The sequence below is a fragment of the Balaenoptera musculus genome, chromosome 2, assembly GCF_009873245.2.
Source record: "Balaenoptera musculus isolate JJ_BM4_2016_0621 chromosome 2, mBalMus1.pri.v3, whole genome shotgun sequence".
NCBI lineage: Eukaryota > Metazoa > Chordata > Mammalia > Artiodactyla > Balaenopteridae > Balaenoptera > Balaenoptera musculus.
Genome location: NC_045786.1, coordinates 138,712,998 through 138,732,198, shown reverse-complemented (window position 1 = coordinate 138,732,198; position 19,201 = coordinate 138,712,998). Strand labels below are relative to the sequence as shown.

General features: G+C 39.4%; 1 protein-coding gene across 2 annotated transcripts in view; it reads left to right on the top strand.

Annotated features, from left to right (window-relative positions):
- Positions 1-19,201, top strand: part of ESR2 (estrogen receptor 2) — a 110,475-nt gene that overhangs the window by 30,113 nt on the left and 61,161 nt on the right. For both annotated transcript variants that reach the window (XM_036841643.1, XM_036841644.1), the window contains 2 exons: positions 10,256-10,300; positions 11,911-17,202. The gene's annotated coding sequence lies outside the window, so the exon portion shown is untranslated. The remainder of the gene's footprint in view (positions 1-10,255; positions 10,301-11,910; positions 17,203-19,201) is intronic.

Here is a 19,201-nt window from a genome sequence, read left to right as displayed (position 1 = left end):
GTGTTACCCTTCTAGGAGGGAACCAAGTAATGTTAATAGTTTTAAAAATGTATTTTGGGACATATTTCACGTGAGAGAGAGAATGTGTGTGTGCGTGTATTCTTTCTTCTCCCTTTATAAACAAATGGTAGCATATTATTCGTACCATCCTGTACTCCGAATTTTTCCCCTTAATATATCTTGGCAATCTTTCTATCTCAGTATATAGTGAGTTTTCTCAATCTTTTTGGCCACTGCATGGTGTTATTCATATCTTTATACCTTAACATCTGGCACATAGTTAAATAAATAAGTATTGAGTGAATGAAAACAAAAGGACACTTTTGTGCTGCTTTTAGACATTAGCTGAATAAGCTACTATATGTTGTTCCAACACATGTTACACATATCACACATGACATAGACAAATCATACAAAGTCTGATCTAACAACAAATAGAAATCTGACTTGTCTTATTCTTTCCTATCCATTAGAGGGAGACATGAACCTGTTGTGTAAAGCCAACAATTAGATTCTCTAACTAGAAAATCTGAACCAACTCTACAGCACGTGGTCCTTTGTAGAATTTGAGCCCTTAATAAAGCTATCCAGGACCGCAGGATCTGGGATGATAAAGGAAATTAATTGCAGGAGGAGAAAGTGGAAGACTAGGAGTGAGGACACAGCTGAACTCTGCTCAGTTACTAATAGCAAGACAAATTCATCACCTTTGCTTGGTGCTGTGCTAGTAAACCAGCTCTCAAAAAAAAAAAAAAATCCTGCTTGCTTGTCACTGTGCTGCAAATCTTTATAGCCTTTACAATACGGACTTCTGGGTATATGTTATACTGATTCTACTCTCTGCTTTTATCCTTTGGAGACTGGGAGACTCCCCAAAAAGGTAAATGCTATCAAGAGTAGAACTTTTTAGCTGTAGATTAGTTACGTTTAAAACGCCTACTTACAAGTCTTGCTTCTTTGGGATATCAAAATGTATTTTGTGATGTACTAAGGATACTGGTCCTGAAGTCTACCAAATATTATAGTGCATTTTAGCCTAATTCATTATCTGTATGAAGTTATAATAGTAGCTGTAGATGACTAGGAATTATGTCATTTGTATTAAACCCAGATCTATTTCTGAGTATGTGGTTCATGCTGTTGTGAAAAATGTTTTACCTTTTACCTTTGTCAGTTTGTAACGAGAGGATTTCCTTTTACCCTTTGTAGCTCAGAGAGCACCTGATGTATCATCTCAAACACAATAAACATGCTCCTGAAAAAAAAAAAAATCCTGCTTGTTTGTAAGTGTTTACAGATTCCCTAGAGAAAAAGATAATACTCAAAGTGAGCCATGAGCCAAAAACCAGAGAACAGTCAAGAATTCTTCATCAGTCAAGTACTGTGTTGTTCTGAAGGAAACAGACCTGAGCACCCCTAAGCTCCTCTCTGACCAAGGGACATAGTGTAACTACTCACCGGGCTGATTTCAAGCTGTGTTTGGTTTAACAACTGAATTGCAAATTCCTTGGATAATTAACAATCAGCTCTCCTGAGTGTGACCAGGCTGCAGCATAGTGCTGTGCCTTCTTGGGCTGTAGTTACCTTACCTGTAAAATAGGGACAATAAATAACCCATTATGCAGATTCCATTATACAGTGGACACTTTAGCACTTCGAACACTTGAAAGCAATATTCCCCAAACATCCGAATTATAAAATCACCCAGTGGCTCGTGGAAAATGCGCATTTCCAGGATCTGTCCCAGAGCTCCTGGTTCAGAGCCTGCTGGGGAGGAGGGACCTGTGAATCTATTTTATTTTTAATTTATTTTAAGTTTTAATTGAGTTATAATTAACAAAGAATATTGTATTAGTTTCAGGTATATAACATAGTGATTCGATATTTATATACATTATGAAATGGTCACCACAATAAGTCTAGTTACCATTTGTCACCATACAGAGTTGCCACAATGTTATTGACTAAATATTCACTATGTGTACATTACATCTGCATGGCATTTATTTTATAGTGGGAACTTTGTACCTTTTAATCCCCTTCACCAATTTCATCTGTCCCCCAAAACCCCATCCCTATGGCAACCACCAGTTTGTTCTCTGTATCTATGAGTCTGTTTCTGTTTTGTTTTTTCATTTATTTTATTTTTTAGATTCCACGTGTAAGTGAGGTCATACAGTATTTGTTTTTCTCTAACTTACTTCACTTAGTATGATATCCTCCAGGACAATCCATGTTGCTGTACATGGCAAGATTTTATTATTTTTTATGGCTAATATTCTATTGTTTATCCACATCTTCTTTATCCACTCATCTATCAATGGACATTTCAGTTGCTTCCATATCTTGGCTATTGTAAATAGTGCTGCAATGAACATAGGGGTACCTGTAACTTTTTGAATCAGTGTTTTCATTTTCTTTGGATAAATACTCAAAAGTGGAATTGCTGAATCATTTGGTACTTCTAATTTTAGTTTTTTGAGGAACCTCTATACTGTTTTTCTTAGTGGCTACACCAGTTTGCCTTCCCATCAGCAGTACATGAGGGTTCCCGTTTCTCTACATCCTTGTCAACACTTGTTGCTTTTTGTCTTATTGATAATAGTCATTTTGACAGGTGTGAGGTGGTTTTTCATTGTGTTTTTTTTTTTCTTAGGCTGTGCCCCATGGCCTGCGGGATCTTAGTTCCCCGACCAGGGATTGAACCCATGCCCCCTGTGGTGGAAGTGCAGAGTCTTAACCACTGGACTACCAGGGAAGTCCCTCTTATTGTGGTTTTAATTTGCATTTCCCTGATGATTAGTGATGTTGAGCACCTTTTCATGTGGCTGTTGGCCATCTGTATGTCTTCTTTGGAAAAAATGTCTATTCAGGTGCTCTGCCCATTTTTTAAATGAGTTGTTTGTTTTTTTGATATTGAGTTGTATGAGATCTTTATATATTTTGGATATTGACCCCTTATTGGATATATCATTTGCAAATATCTTCTCCCATTCAGTAGGCTGCCTTGTTGTTTTGTTGGAAGTTTCCTTCACTGTGCAAAATCTTTTTAGTTTGATGCAGTCCCATATTTTTACTTTTGTTGCCCTTGCCTGAGAAGACATATCCAAAAAAATATTGCTAAGATGGATGTCAAAGAGGTTGCTGCCTACTTTTTCTTCTAGGAGTTTTATGGTTTCAGGTCTTCAATCCATTTTTAGTTTATTTTTGTATTTTGGTATAAGAAAGTGGTCCAGTTTCATTCTTTTGCATGTAGCTGTCTAGTTTTCCTGACACCATTTATTGAAGAGATTGTCTTTTCCCCATTGTATTTTCTTGCCTTTTTTGTCATGGATTAATTGACCATATGAGTATTGGTTTATTTCTGGGCTGTCAATTCTGTTCCAGTACCATACAGTCTTGATTACTATAGCTTTGTAGTATAGTTTCAAGTCTGGGAGGGTGATATATCCACTTTATTCTTCTTTCTCAATATTGCTTTGGCAATCAGGGTCTTCTGTGGTTCTATACAAATTTTAGGATTATTTGTTCTAGTTTTGTAAAAAATGCCATGGATATTTTGATAGGGGTTGCATTGAATCAATAGATTGCTTTGGGTAGTATGGACATTTAATGGTATTCATTCTTCTAATCCATGAGCACAGTATATCTTTCCATTTATTTGTGTTGTCTTCAATTTCTTTCCTCAATATCTTATAGTTTTCAGAGTACAGGGCTTTCACCTTCTTGGTTAAATTTATTCTTAGGTATTTTATTATTTTTGATGCAGTTGTAAATGGGATTGTTTTCTTTACTTCTCTTTCTGATAGTTTGTTATTAGTGTATAGAAATGCAAGAGATTCCTGTGTATTAATTTTGTATCCTGCAATTTTACTGAATTCATTTATTAGTTTGAATTGTTTTTTTTTTTTGGTGGGATCTTTGGGGCTTTCTCTATATATTACAGTCTCATATCATCTACAAATATAAATAGTAACAATTTTACTTCTTCTTTTCCAGTTTGGATAAATTTTATTTGCTTTTCTTGCCTAAGTGCTGTGGCTAGGACTTCCAATACTACGTTGAATAAAAGTGGTGAGAATAGGCATCCTTGTCTTGTTCCTGATTTTAGAAGAAATGATTTCAATTTTTCACCATTGAGCATAATGTTAGCTGTGGATTTGTCATACATGGCCTTTATTATGTTGAGGTATGTTCCCTCTACACCCACTTTGTTGAGAGTTTTTATCATAAGTGGATGTTGAATTTTGTCAAGTGCTTTTTCTGCATCTATTGAGGCAATCATAAGATTTTTACCCTTCATTTTGTTAATGTGACGTATCACGTTGATTGATTATGGATTTTAAAACATCCTTACATCCCTGGAATGAATTGATCATGTGTATGATTGATCATGTGTATGATTCTTTTAATGTATTATTGAATTCAGTTTGCTAATCTTTTGTTGATTATTTTTTCATTTATGTTCATCAGTGATATTGGCCTGTAATTTTCATTTTTGTGTATGGTGTCTTTGTCTGGTTTTGGTATCAGGGTAATGTCAGCCTTGTAAAGTGTGTTTGGAAGTGTTCCTTCTTATTCAATTTTTTGGACTAATTTGAGAAAAATAGATATTAACTCTTCTTTAAATGTTTGGTAGAATTCACCTGTGAAGCCATCTGGACCCAGACTTTTGTTTTGGGGGAATTTTTTAAATTACTGATTCCATTTCATTACTAGTAATTGGTCTATTCAGATTTTCTATTTCTTCATCATTCAGTCTTGGAAGATTATATGTTCTGATGCATTTAGCCATTTCTTATAGGTTTTCTAATTTGTTGGCATATAATTGTTCATAATATTTGCTTATGATCTTTTGTATTTCTGTGGTATTGGTTGTAATTTTTCCTCTTTCATTTCCAGTTTTATTTATTTGGGCCCTCTCTTTTTCTTGATGAGTCTGGCTAAAGGTTTGTCAATTTTGTGTATTTTTCAATTTTCAAAGAACCAACTCTTAGTTTCACTGATCTTCTATTGTTTTATTTTAGTCTCTATTTTCATTTATTCCTACCCTGTTCTTTATGATTTCCTTCCTTCTACCAACTTTGGGCTTTGCTTGTTCTTTTTCTAGTTTCTTTAAATGTGAATTTAGATTGTTTATTTGAGATTTTTCCTGTTTATTGAGGTAGGCCCCTATCACTGTGAACTTCCTTCTTAGAACTGGTTTTTTTGCTGTGTCCCATAGATTTTGGAAAGTTGTGTTTCCACTTTCATTTGTCTCCAGGTATTTTTTCATTTCCTCTTTGATTTCTTCAGTGGCCCACTGTTTGTTTAATAGCATGTTGTTTAGTCTCCACATGTTTGTGTTTTTTCCAGTTTTCTTCTTATAATTGATTTATAATTTCATACTGTTATGGTCATAAAAGATGCTGGATATGATTTCAATCTTCTTAAAATTATTGAAATTTGTTTTGTGACCTAATATGTCATCTATCCATGTGCATTTAAAAAGATTGTGTATTCTGCTGCTTTTGGGTGGAATGTTCTATGTATATCTATTAAGTTCATCTGGTTTAATGTGTCATTTAAGGCCCGTGTTTTCTTTCCTTAACCATTTTTAAGAATTGAAGTCTAATTAATTTACAATGTTAGATTAGTTTTAGGTGTACAGCAGATTTAGTTATACATATACATATATATTCTTTTTCAGATTCTTTTCCATTATAGGTTATTATAAGGTATTGAATATAGTTCCCTATGCTATATAGTAGGACCTTGTTGTTTATCTATTTTATATATAGTGTGTATATGTTAATCCCAAACTCCTAACTTATCTCCCCCCGACCCACTATCACCTTTGGTAACCATAAGTTTTTTTTGGAATCCTGTGAGTCTATTTCTGTTTTGTAAATAAGTTCATTTGTATCATTTTTTTAGATTCCACATATAACTGATATCATATGATATTTGTCTTTTTCTGACTTACTTCACTTAGTATGGTAATCTCTAGGTCCAACCATGTTGCTGCAAATGGCATTATTTCATTCTTTTTATGGCTGAGTAATATTCCATTGTATATATGTACCACATCTTCTTTATCCATTCCTCTGTCAATGGATATTTAGGTTGCTTCCAGTCTTAGCTATTATAAATAGTGCTGCAATAAACATTAGGGTGCATGTATCTTTTCAAATTAGAGTTTTCTCCAGATACATGCCTACAAATGGGGTTTCAGGATCATATGATAACTCTACTTTTAGTTTTTTAAAGAAGCTCTATACTGTTTTCCACAGTGGCTGTACCAGCTTACATTCCCACCAACAGTGGAAGAGGGTTCCTTTTTCTCCACACCCTCTCCAGCATTTATTATTTTTCAACTTTTTAATGATGGCCATTCTGACTGATGTGAGGTGATACCTCATTGCAGTTTTGATTTGCATTTCTCTAATAATTAGCAATGATGAGCATCTTTACATGTGCCTATTGCCATCTGTATTTCTTCTTTGGAGAAATGTCTATTTAGGTATTCTGCCCATTTTTTGTTTGGAGTGTTTGTTTGTTTGATATTAAGCTGTATGAGCTGTTTGTATATTTTGGAAATTAATTCCTTGTCGGTAGCATTGTTTGCAAATACTTTCTCCCAGTTTGTAGATTGTCTTTTCATTTTGTTTATGGTTTCCTTTGCTATGCAAAAGTTTTAAAGTTTAATTAGGTCCCATTTGTTTATTTTTGTTTTTATTTCCATTCCTCTAGGAGACAGATCCAAAAAAAGATTGCTGTGATTTATGCCAGAGAGTGTTCTGCCTATGTTTTCCTCTAGGAGTTTTATGGTTTCCAGTCTTATATTTAGGTCTTTAATCCACTTTGAGTTTATTTTTGTATATGGTGTTAGAGAATGTTCTAATTTCATTCTTTTACATGTAGCTGTCCAGTTTTCCCAGCACCACTTATTGAGGAGACTGTCTTTCCTCCATTGTATATTCTTAAGGCCAGTGTTTTCCTATTGATTTTCTGTCTGAATGATCTATCCATTGATAAATGGGGTATTAAAGTCCCCTACTGTTATTGTATTGCTGTCTATTTCTTCATTTATTTCTGTTAATATTTGCTTTATATATTGAGGTGCTTCTATGTTGGGTGCATAAATGTTTACAAATGTTATATTCTCTTGTTGGATTGATCTCTTTACCATTATGTAATGCCCTTCTTTGTCTCTTTTTACAATCTTTGTTTTAAAGTCCATTTTGTCTGATATGAGTATTGCTACCCACTCCCCATCTTTCTTTTTAATTCCATTTGCATGGAATATATTTTTCTATCCCTTCACTTTTGGTTTATGTGTGTCTTGAGCTCTCAGGTGAGTCTCTTGTCGGCAGCATATACATAGGTCTTTAAAAAAAATCTATTCAGCTACCCTATGTCTTTTGATTGGAACATTTAGTCTGTTTACATTTAAAGTAATTATTGATAGGTTTATCCTTATTGCCCTTTTGTTAATTGTTTTCTAGTTGTTTTGTAGTTCTTCTGTGTTCCTGTCTTCTATTGGTTTCTTCTTTTGATGAATTCCTTTAGTGTTACGTTGGATTCCTTACTCTTTATTTTTTGTGTATTCATTGTAGGTTTTTGTTTTGTGGTTACCATGAGGTTCATATATATTGACCAGTATGTATAGCTGTCTATTTTAGGCTGATAGTAGCTTAAGTTTGAAGGCATTCTAAAAGCACTACATTTTTAATGCCCCTCATCACGTTTTATGTTTTTGATGCCATATTTTACATCTTTTCATCTTGTGTATCCCTTATTGTAGTTATAGTTGATTGTACTACTTTTGTCTTTTAACCTTCAAACTAGCTTTTAACTGGCTGATCCACTCCCTTTACTATATGTTTGCCTTTACCAGTGAGATTTTTTTCTTTCATTTATTTTCTTATTTCTAGTTGTGACCTTTTCTTTTACATTTAAAGTAGACCCTTTATCCTTTCTCATAAGGCCAGTTTAGTGGTGATGAACTCCTTTAGTTTTTGCTTGTCAAGGAAATTCTTTTTCTCTCCTTTATTTATGAATGATAACCTTGCCAGATAGAGTATTCTATGTTGTAAGTTTTTTTCCTTTCAGCACTTTAAATATATCCTGCCACTCCTTTCTGGACTGTAAAGTTTATGTTGAAAAAGCAGCTAATAGTCTTATGGGTTGAGACTTGTATGTGGTTGGTTGTTTTTCTCTTGCTTCCTTTAAGATTCTCTCTTTATCTTTAACTTTTGCCATTTTAATTATAATATGTCTTGGTGTGGATCTCTTTGGGAGATCCACACCATTTTGTTTGGGACTCCTGCTTGGGACTCTCTGTGCTTCCTAGACCTGAATATCTGTTTCCTTCCCCAGGTTAAGGGAGTTTTCAGGCATTATTTCGTCAAATAAAATTTCTGTCCCTTTCTCTTTCTCTTCTTCTGGGACCCCTAGAATGTGAATTTAGTATGCTTGATGTTGTTACAGAGGTCCTTTAAATTCTCGTCATTTAATTTTTTTTTCTTTTTGCTGTTCTGATTGAGTGATTTCAACTACTCTGTCTTCCATTTTACCTATCTGTTCTTCTAAATCATCTAATCTGCTGTTGATTCCCTCCAGTGTATTTTTAATTTCGGTTATTGTATTCTTCAGCTCTGATTGGTTCTTTCCTAGATATTTTCTATGTCTTTGTCGAAGTTTTTACTGGGTTTCTCCATTCTTCTCCCAAGTTTGGTGAGCATCTTTATGACTATTTCTTCTAACTCTTAACAGGTAAGCTACTTACCTCCATTTCATTAGGGCTTCCTGCCCACCCCCCACCCTGGCTGGGGTTTTATTTTGTACTTCCATTTGGAACATATTCCTCTATCTCTTCCTTTTGTTTGACTTTTTTGTTTCTATGAGTTAAGTGAAACAGCTACCTCTCCCGATCTTGAAGGAGTGGCCTTGTGTAGGAGTGTCCCCTGTATAGACTGCTTGTGTCTGGTGGCTTTAGCAGACCAGCTGGAGCTAGAGTGGATGCAGCCCAGGGAATTCCCTGGGGAGCACTGCACTGAGGCCAGCTTAGGGAGACATCTGGAGCTGGAGTGAGTGCAGACCTGGGGCTGTCCTGGGGTGCACTGCACCCAAGGCTGCCTTAGTAGGACATCTGGAGCTGGAACAGGCATGAGGGGGTCCTGGGGGAATTTAAATAATGACATTTGCCAGCGCCTCTGACCCCAGAGAGGGCTCCAGCAGTTCCCTGCCTGTTTAGCAGAAGCTCTAGGGTTAGTAAATGAATTTCCTTCCAGTATCATCTAGGTACCCTTTAAAGTGCTCTGTCACAGGGTTGGCAAGCTTGCACTTGCGCCCCTCAGCAATATCCCTCCTTATTGCAGGTTTCCATGTGAGGGGGGTGTTCCCATGGAGAAGGTGCCTCCATCTTTTCTACAGGTTACTGTGAGGTTCTATGTGCAATAGATGTTCAACCAGCCCTCAGGTCGTCTTCAGGAGGAATTACTCTATATGTAGGTGCAGATTTTGCATGTCCCTGGGAGGAGATGAGCTCAGGGTCTTCCTAGCTGATATCTCAGACCTCTGCTGGGGATCTGTATTTTAAACAAGTGATCCAGGTAACTCTCATGATCCAGGAATGTGGGGAAACACTGCTCTAAATTAGTCTTACAATTTGGTCGTCTGTCAGTAGGTCTTTCTCTGACTTACTTCACAACTGGGTTTGCCTGAAGAGATGTATTCAGAGTTCTAGGACTAACTCCAGGCAGGGCATATAATTTCTCTACTACCCCTCCACCCTCCGATCCCAAACATCTCATATCAGAAAACTGGCTCCTTGCCCTTTCCTAGGCCCAGTCTTCCTTATATCTGTGAAGCCCTTTGTTCCAAGGACTGCTGTGTTGTTTTATTTTTTTTTCTTAAATTAAAAAAATTTTTTATTTATTTATTTAGGCTGCGCTGGGTCTTAGTTGTGGCACGCGGGATCTTTGTTGTGGCATGCGGGATCTTTTAGTTGTGGCACATGGGCTTCTTAGTTGCGGCATGCGAACTCTTAGTTGCTGCATGCATGTGGGATCTAGTTCCTGACCAGGGATCAAACCTGGGCCCTCTGCATTGGGAGCTCGGAGTCTTACCCACTGGACCACCAGGGAAGTCCCTGTGTAAAGTTATCATTTATTGAGAATTCACCAGGTGTCAGGCTGTTACAATTCATCCTTTCTCTTCATCCTTACAACAAACCTCTGAAGTAGATTCTTATATTCTTCCCATTTTACAGAGGAAGATCAAAGAGGCCAGAAAAGTGTTCAAGGGCAAACAACTGGTAAGTGATCGGGCTGAAAACCCATCCCAGGACCCACTGACCCCCAAGCCTGGGCTCCATCCTGCTGTGGGCTCTTGTGGCCTGCCTGAACTGGTGCCTTTGTGCTTACTGTCCTATCTGTGGAAGCCCTGTGCTCTGAATGCAGATTCCAGAGGCCAGAGTGGAATAATGAGGGATTCTGAGGGAACAGTGCAAAGCTGGGCCTGGGCACCTGTAGAATTCGGAGGAGCCCCCAGGGGAGATCAGTGCTCTCTGTGTCTGAAATTCAGCCAGCTCAGGTAGTGAGCTCTGGGGTGGGGTTGGGGGGTTAATGTAAATCTCTTTCTAAGAGGAGCTCAGACACACAGGACAGTGACTTCTTGTCCTCTGAATGCCCGCAAAACTCCTGGTCTCCACCATTTATTTGTCCCTTATCATTTTTAACAGGTCTTGTAGGTCATTTCTTAGGCATTTGTCTTCTCTTTTTAACTAAAGTGTAAAGCCTCAGGGAGATCAACAGTTCAGAGAGAATGGGCATTAGACTGAAACAGATCTGGTTTGACCCCTCTGCCCATACTTTACTAGCTATATGATATTGGGCAAGTTACTTAAACTTTCTGAGCCTTAGTCTTCTCATTTGTTCTCATAAATTGTACCTACCTTGTGAGATTGTTTTGAGGATTAAATGAATTAGTGCAGATAGAGGGTTTACAAGCAATTGTTGAATGAATGGTAGTCATAGACTCCTCCATCTCCTCCATCTCCTGTCATCATCTGTGAGTAGACACCTTCATATGCTTTTGTGTTTCAGGTAGGCACTTAAAGCATTATTGTTTTTTAGCGTTAATGGGGCATTTTCACAAAGATGTAAATGCATAACGTCAAGAAGCATTCTCAGAAAAAGAGTGTTTTATGAAAGAATAAATGTAATGTCGAGTGTCAGAATAATTTTAAGGTGAAAAAACACTAAAGAAGCTGTCAATAATGTTCTCCCTTGAATGGTATTTTAGACTGACATAGGGTGGGAAAGGTAGAGGGAAGGGATGGGGTCAGGCTGACATAAGCCTAGGGATACCAGCAGTAGCATTATGAAGGACATTCAGAGACCCCAGTGTTTGGAATGCAGGAAATGAATCTGTCGAGGGGAGGCATGTATGGATCTACATGACGTGTCAGATGACCTGGGTTCCTGTAATTGTAAGCCTGGAGAATTCACTTACGTTTCTTTATCTGCAAAATGGAGATAAAATCATTGTCACAGAGTTGGTGTGAAAATGAAGCATTACATGGCTACGTAAGTGATCTGTTAACAGTAAAAGTCAATGTTCACCTAGGGTGGCAGTTCTTAGTAAGCTGTGGCTGGTGGGTGCGAGCAAGCTGAGGAAGCCTGTGGCCTGGACATGGGCAGAACCATGAAGGAGAGATTAGTGAGCAAAACTGCCTGGATGGATAGGAAAAAAAATGTAGATCTGTAAAAAGAAGGGAAAAATGCAGGAGTACTAGTACATTAGACAACATTGGCGATACCTCAGAGGCTATACGAACTATCTGGAGAAGTTTATTTCCTGGCTGTAATTCCCAAAAAAGGACGGGATTGAATACTGCAGAAGACCATTTCTTTCTCCATTTAGGCTCATCAGTTCAAGCAGTAACATATGTGAAAGAAGCACCTTCTCTCTGTACACAAAAGACAAGGTCTATATTTTTAATAAAAGCCACTAATGCACTTTGTTATACAGCAGAAACTAACACACCATTGCAAAGCAATTATACTCCAATAAAGATGTTTAAAAAAAAAGCCACTAATGCAATGTGCGTCACTGGAGTGTTAGTTGATGTGGGTCTAAAGGACAATGTGAGACATTTCTAGTAACTTTCCACGATATGAACAAAGAACTTGAAAATGTCAAATACATTTACAAGTAAAAAAAAAATTAGTTTTTTTGAATTCTAAACTCTTTGGAATCAGACAGTCTTATTAGAATCTGTGGTCCCTTAAGCCATGTATGTCTATACCCTATCTCCTTTTTGACCTTATTTCTGGGAATATTACACTGTCTGACCTGTTATTAATATTATATTATTCTGTGCCAGAAGAGGTAAGGAAGCTGCATTTCTAGAATTGCATTTGAGTCATTTGTGAAATTGCATATTACAATTTCCCACCATTTCTAACAGTTCTTTAACATTTTCTTTCTCAACTGGGTATTCAAATTCATGTCAGTGACCTCTAGGGGCTAGTTGCTTTTCTAGCTCAAGAGAGAATTTCTTAAATCAGAGTTGGGGCTGAGGACAGGAACGTATATTCTTCACACTGTTTGGTTTCAGTGGATAGAAAATTAGAAACTCAAGGTATGCGAGAGATCTGTGCAGAATTTAAGTACCTTCAAGGAGCAGTAGAAGGACAAAAAGTTATTTTACCTGTATGTTTGCAAATGTCAAAGACCAAGACTGAAAAAAATAAGGATGACTTATAAGGAGTTGGCTGCACTTGCTGGCTGCCCAGGTGGTTCATTTCAACTGCAGGTCAGAATAACCTTGTCCTGTGGTCTGTGTGCCCAGGTATCAGGTTAGGTCTACCTTGCTGCTTATGTCCTTGGTCACCTTACTAGAGGCTCCAGTCAAACACATGTCAGTAAGGAATAAAGTTATGTAAATATGCACACAGGTGGTCAGACCTAGACAAGAACTTGGCAAAAATTCATTCAGCAATAACCAGGCTCTAAAGGACAAATATGCCTCAGTTTACATAACAAATAAGAAAAACATTACAGGATAACAGCAGAGAAAGCAAAGGATTAGCAGGTAGACAGATGATACTGGGTTGGAACTTTCACTCTGCCACATGCACATGGGTGATCTCACCAAAAAAGTCATCTCTCTGTGCCTCATTTTCCCCATCTATAAAGCAGAGGTGGCCACAGGGTTGTTATGAGGATTAAATGAATAAAATGAACCAATCTGTGCAGGCCTGCCTATTGTGGTACTGGGGCCGGAAAGATTGCGTAAATATTAGGTTCATTTTTATTTCTACAAAGGACATGATCCTGAAGAGCTCTACCCAAATTCAACTTTCAAATACCAAATTCTATTTTACGAACCCTGATTCATGAGCAGCTGAGATAACCTCTAATACATTGCATTAGTGATACCACCTTCCCAATTCATCAACATCAAATAAATGTGCTATTGCAGGTGCAATGAATCTTTCCCTTCTCTTTTATTAATTCCATAACTTTAGGGTTTTATCTCTCAGATCCTCTTAAAACAGCAATTTATACCCACATAATATGAAGAAGGAGCCTGATCTTGTTATACTTTGGAGCAGGTGGGAGCATCCCAGGACCTAAATCCTCCCACTTGGCCTCAGCCTGAGAAGAGAAAGAGTGATAATCCCAAGCCATCCTATAGCATGACACTCTTCTAGTCATTTGTAAGACTCCTCCACCTATACACTTTTGCACATCAGCTTTTGCTTTCTTGTCTTCAACAGGATTTTATTTATTTAGCCTCTTGCTAGTTTCTTTGCTACAGAAAATCCTTCCCCTTTTCCTCTGATCTTTCCAAATTGAAGCCTTCAGCAGGTATTTGTTGAATGCCTGAGTGGTATTAGGTGGGTGCTATGGGCACCATGCTACCACGCGGGTACTAGAGACACAAGACGTGCACGGTGCAATCACAGTGCAGGCGGTGTTGACAGGCAGGCTGACCACTGTGGGGGAGGCAGTGTACACGTTCTGCTGGGCTGTCACAGTCTTCACTTTACTTAGGCTCTTGGCTTCTCAAGACAGAGAAAGGGTGGGATGAAAAGATGAGGAAGGTACACCCCAATGGAGATGCTTTCCTTTCTCCTACAGCAAAACGTGCCTCTCTTACTCTGACTTCCTTTGATTTCCCAGGTGACATTTAGCTCATCTTGCAAGCTCATCTCATGAGTTTAATTATAAATGCTAGTAAATTAATATTACCCATCATATATAACATAACTGAATTTTAACAATCCAATGCTTTAACCCCAAAGGATGACTGAATGGTGAGGACTTCAGTCCTTGTTGTAGAATATTTGGGGGAGAGGAAAGCCTTTCAATGTCATACCATGTGGGTGCTTCCTTAGGCAGGTCATGAGTGAGGTGGAAATGAGGTTGGGACCCAGCTGAACAGAGGCATGTCCTCAACACTAGATTTCAGGTGCTTTTTAGCCTAGCTAATGGTACTTAGCTGTTTCAGGAATCCCTTCTTAGTTTTCGTCTTGGTTTGGGGGAGTTGGAATAGTCACCCTCCCCACTCTCTGCGTTCAACCTGGCAAAGGTTCCATCCCTAAGGTACCATTATCTTTCTCGATCCACAGGGTGAGTCAGAAGGAAATGTACTCACTCCCATTCATTCTCTTTGCTTAATATTTCCCGCAATGAGGTTTCCTTGTGTAACAAACAGCTTCTGTGGGTGTTTGAGGGTCTTTAAAAAGAGAACATGCTGTTCCTGTGAGTGGAATGATTTCTGAAGGAAGCACTACAGCAAACAAGGAGCTCTAGTTCCAGGGTTGAGCAGAAGCTTTTCTCACAGGTGGCAGGAGGCTTTAAGGTGGGGCTTGTCTGCAGGAGATATAATGTCCTGACATTCAAGCCATCTTCATTTCCAATTTATTGCAGCTGCGTTATGGAAGAAAACAGAGTCTTGGGCTCTGGCCTAGGTTCAAGTTCTTCTCAGTCACTGACTGGCCATTTTCTCAATCATAAAATGGGGTTAATCAATAGCAGAAGTGACTCAGAGGCTTGTTGTGTATAAAATGAGATAATATGTAGAAAGTGGAGCATGGCTAAATGCCCAGTAAGTGGTAGCTGTTTATGAAAGCATTGTTGCTACTGGGTTCTTTCCTCACTATGCATGGCTTCAGGTAGCTGTTATAAGCTCTGTGAGCCTCAGTTTCCTCATCTGAGAAGTGGGGTCAATGAGGATTAAATGAGATGCTGTGCAAGCACTTAGCACACTCTCTGGCATGATGCAGTTACTTAATAGATGTCAGTTTTCTTAACCCTCACATCATCTTTGTCTGCTTGTTGGCTCATGACTGAAATTCCTTCATAATAATTTCCATTGCAGAGGTATCTTGTTGACAAGTACTACCAAATGGAACTGATTTTTAAAAACCATCCTTTAAAATTTTCTCCTTAAGGTGGAAAGAAGGAAAAAGAATACGGGTATTGGGCACCTGGAGAAAAACCCAGGAAAGGGAACAGGGGAGCAGAGATTGGCTAAGATAAGCATTTTGTGTTCTACCATCCTCCACAGGGTGGATCTTGTCAGCTCTACACCCTCCTGTCCAAACTTCTCAGCCTGAAGGATCAGGAAACTCTGCCCTACAACTTGTAAGAATCCAGGAGTCCAAGCTTTACTGAACCTTGGAGGTGGGGAGGGTACAAATTTTTGATAACCGTTGTTTATAAGGTAGGTGGCTCTCCACATTTGGAGACTGTCTCCGCTACCTGTGGACTTCACTCTTACAAACCCAGAGCACACTAGCATACCTCTAGGCTATTTTGGTTAAACCCCAACACTTAACGCTGTAAAAGTTTCCCTCCATATGCCCCTTTGGTCTTCCTGCATCAGAGATCTGGAGTCACAACCGCATCAAGAACCGTAGTTTGATGATTAATTAGGCACAAATGTGGCACTAGGGTCTCACAATGCCCTGTGGGACATCTGCTACGTTCTTTTCGATTTTTGCCATCAAGATGCCAGTTGCTTCTTAGTGACTATCAAATAGTCTTATTAGTCCTCACTCTGGGCGCCACTGCCGGGTGGGGTGGGTGAGGAGAGCTTAGGGACCGTGCAGACCTGGGGAAACAGGAGCTGCCACCAGGGGGCGCTCGCCTGCGGAGAGAGTCTGACGGAGGCGGAGTCAGGGAAGAGGGGCGCCTCCGCAGAGAAGCACAGAACCGCCTCTCCTCCCTCGCCCTTCACCCCCGCGCTTCCTTGCAGTAGGTGAGTTTGAGAAGGTTCCTGGGATCTTTGCTCTAGAGCGAAAGGCCTTCCCCGCCAGCCCTTGAAAGATGAGAACCCACACCCTCCACCTCCCGACCATGCCGCGCGGCTTTGCCTCTCCCGGGGCTCGAGGCTGCGCTTGCCGCTGGGGATTGGGCAAATAGTTTCACCTCTAGATGCTTAGTCAGACTTCTGTATTTAATGACGCCAAAGCATCCAGCTCCTCTCAGACTCACGTGGCTCAGGGTCTGGGGAGCCGACCCTCAAAGCGTGGCCCCCAGCCCGGCAGCATCAGTTTCAGCATCACCCCGGACCTGGTTAGGAATGCACATTCTCAGGCCCCGCCCCAGACCTCCCAAATCCAAGACCGGGGGAGGGGCGCCGTCTGTGCTTTGCTGCTCCTGCGGGTGACTGTGAGGCGCTCGACGGTGACAGCCCCTACCCTGGGGCTTCCTACGTCGCTCAGGTGAGTATGGATCGCGAGGCGGGTAGTCCGGGTCCTCCAGAGATCTCCCGGCCGCTGGCTAGGTGGTCACGTGGGCTCTGGGCTTCTTCCCCCCCCCCCTCCCCCTCCCGCCCCTCGCGTCTTTAAAAGGAAGGAGAGGCTCCTCGTTAAGTCGTTTGTGATCTTTGCAGTGTCTCCGGCTACTGGACCTTCTGACACCCACTCCCTTGCCCCTGCTGCTAGGCCGCCTGGAGAGCGGACGCTGCGACAGACGCCTCTGGAAACTTGCAGGGCAGAGAAGAGGCGGCGGGAGCCGGACCAGAGCGGGACAGTCCAGGGCTGCGACTGGCATCCAGTGCTGCGTTTGGGATCTGGGCTGCGCGAGGTGCGCTCACTCTCCGCAGCTGGTACCGCAGCCGCGTGCGGGGAACAGAACTAGTCCGGGAAAAGCACGTGCCGCGTTTCAGTGATTGCTAGGCGGGTGTGTACGAGTAGGGTAAGTGCCCCTTCGGTCAAGGTGCGATTTGTCTGATTTTCTGTTTGAAATCCAGCGATGGGAAAACAGTAATACTGAGAACAATAAAAGACACCCCTCAACCCCCCGCCAAATCCACCAGTCTGGAAAACTACTGGAAACAGAAATTCCATGTTTTGACTAAATATTTTCACTCAAGACGCTGGCAAGTTAACTAATTAGTTTGTGCCTGTAAGCTCCCGGTTGATTGTGCTAATATACATGTTTTTTAAAAGGCAAAACTCCTCTGTATTTTCTACGGATTTCCCGACAGTGGATGAAACGGTGACAGTAGGAAAGTTGACCAGGGCACTTCATGCTTGAGTTTTGTGGGCCTGGGAAGATGTACATGTATCAGGCAGGTGACTAGTATTTTTAAATGTATTAACTGGCAAACCTTAATCATATCAGAAAGCAGAGTTACTTCTTTCTTGCGCGGATTGAGTAAGATTGAGATCATCTGGGCTGTTTATTTGCTGAAGAGGAACCCCGGCCGCTGTTCTCTTAACCAGTTGTTTTCCCGTTCCTGCCTAATTAATACTGGATATAAAATTAAGTCAAGGGAATCTGTATATATATATATATTGTGTGTGTGTGAAAAGCAAAACTTTGGAGTCTGGTGAATTTCTATTTAGGAAAATAAGATTGACTCACTTTTACTAGCTTTTTAAAAAGCAACTTTGTGCTTTGGTGTGGTACACAACACTTGAGGAAAGATTTTGTTTTGTTAGATTTCTAGTATTTACATGGGCATTCTATTAGGAATTTTAATTTTTGTTCTAAGTTTCTAAACTCACAGTGGCTGTTTTTGTGTGTGGAGAAGGATGTTTGTTATTTATAAAGTGAACATGTGGAAAGAAAGATTTGTGCTGTGAGTATTGTAAAAAGTAAATGTACTGTGACTATGAAAAGAACATTACACACTTATTCTTTGGCTCTTTTTTTTTCTGCAGAAAATCTATGTTTTTGCATACATTCTAGAAGAGGGGGAAATGTTAGGATCTGTTTATCAACAGGTGTTAAAGCATAAACCTTAGGATTCCATTTTATGTTCAAGCATTTTTTTTCAGTTGAATTACTGAAACATTCTTATTTCAGAAGTCACCAGTCTCCTGTAACATTTAAGTCCTGTAAGTCTCTGAAGTCAATTAAAAACACATTTAGGACATCTTTCATAGTGGTTCTGAGGGATGTGAATGAATCTAATCACCATTTACATTTCTCAGTTTATTTATAATATGGAATAGGTAAGATTTAGTGGTAAATTCAACCCTTAAAAATATAATTAGCATTTAATAGATATTGATATGTCCATTTTAAGAATATTACATGTAGGTTTCTATATGTGTATCCAACAGGTAATGATTCAAAATACATCTTGTAGTAATGTTAATTCATGTTTTGAATCATTTTATAATATCTATAAATAATAAAATAATTATATAGAATGCTGAAGGCTGAACTTGAACCATTTACTGGTAAGTTTTTTGATAATTATGTCTAGAGCCCTTGAGAAATGTATACTTGAATTTAGGCTTCATCATTCAGTGCCTAGCACACTGTTTTAGACATAACATTTTTGAAAAGTCAAGCTTATTGCAGTATAATTTACATAGAGTAAAATCTAGCCTCTTTAGGTGTATCGCTCTGTGAATTCTGACAGTTGCACACAGCGGTATACTCAGTCACCTCCATGATCAAGACATGGAACAGTTCCATCACCCCCAGAAGTCCCCTTTGTAGTCAGCCCTCTGCGCTCAACCCCAACCCCTGGAAATCACTGTCTGTTTGCTGATTATATAGTTTTGCTCTTCAGTATATTCTTACTTAGAAATAATTGTCTTCCTTCCCTTTTCTCAAAAGAAAACCTCAGTTCCCTTTCTTTTTTGGGATGAGCCAGGTTCTGGTGTTTTTGTTTTAATCCTATACACTTTGGGATAAATTGAAGAAAAGACAAAACTATTTTGCATATGGGAAACCA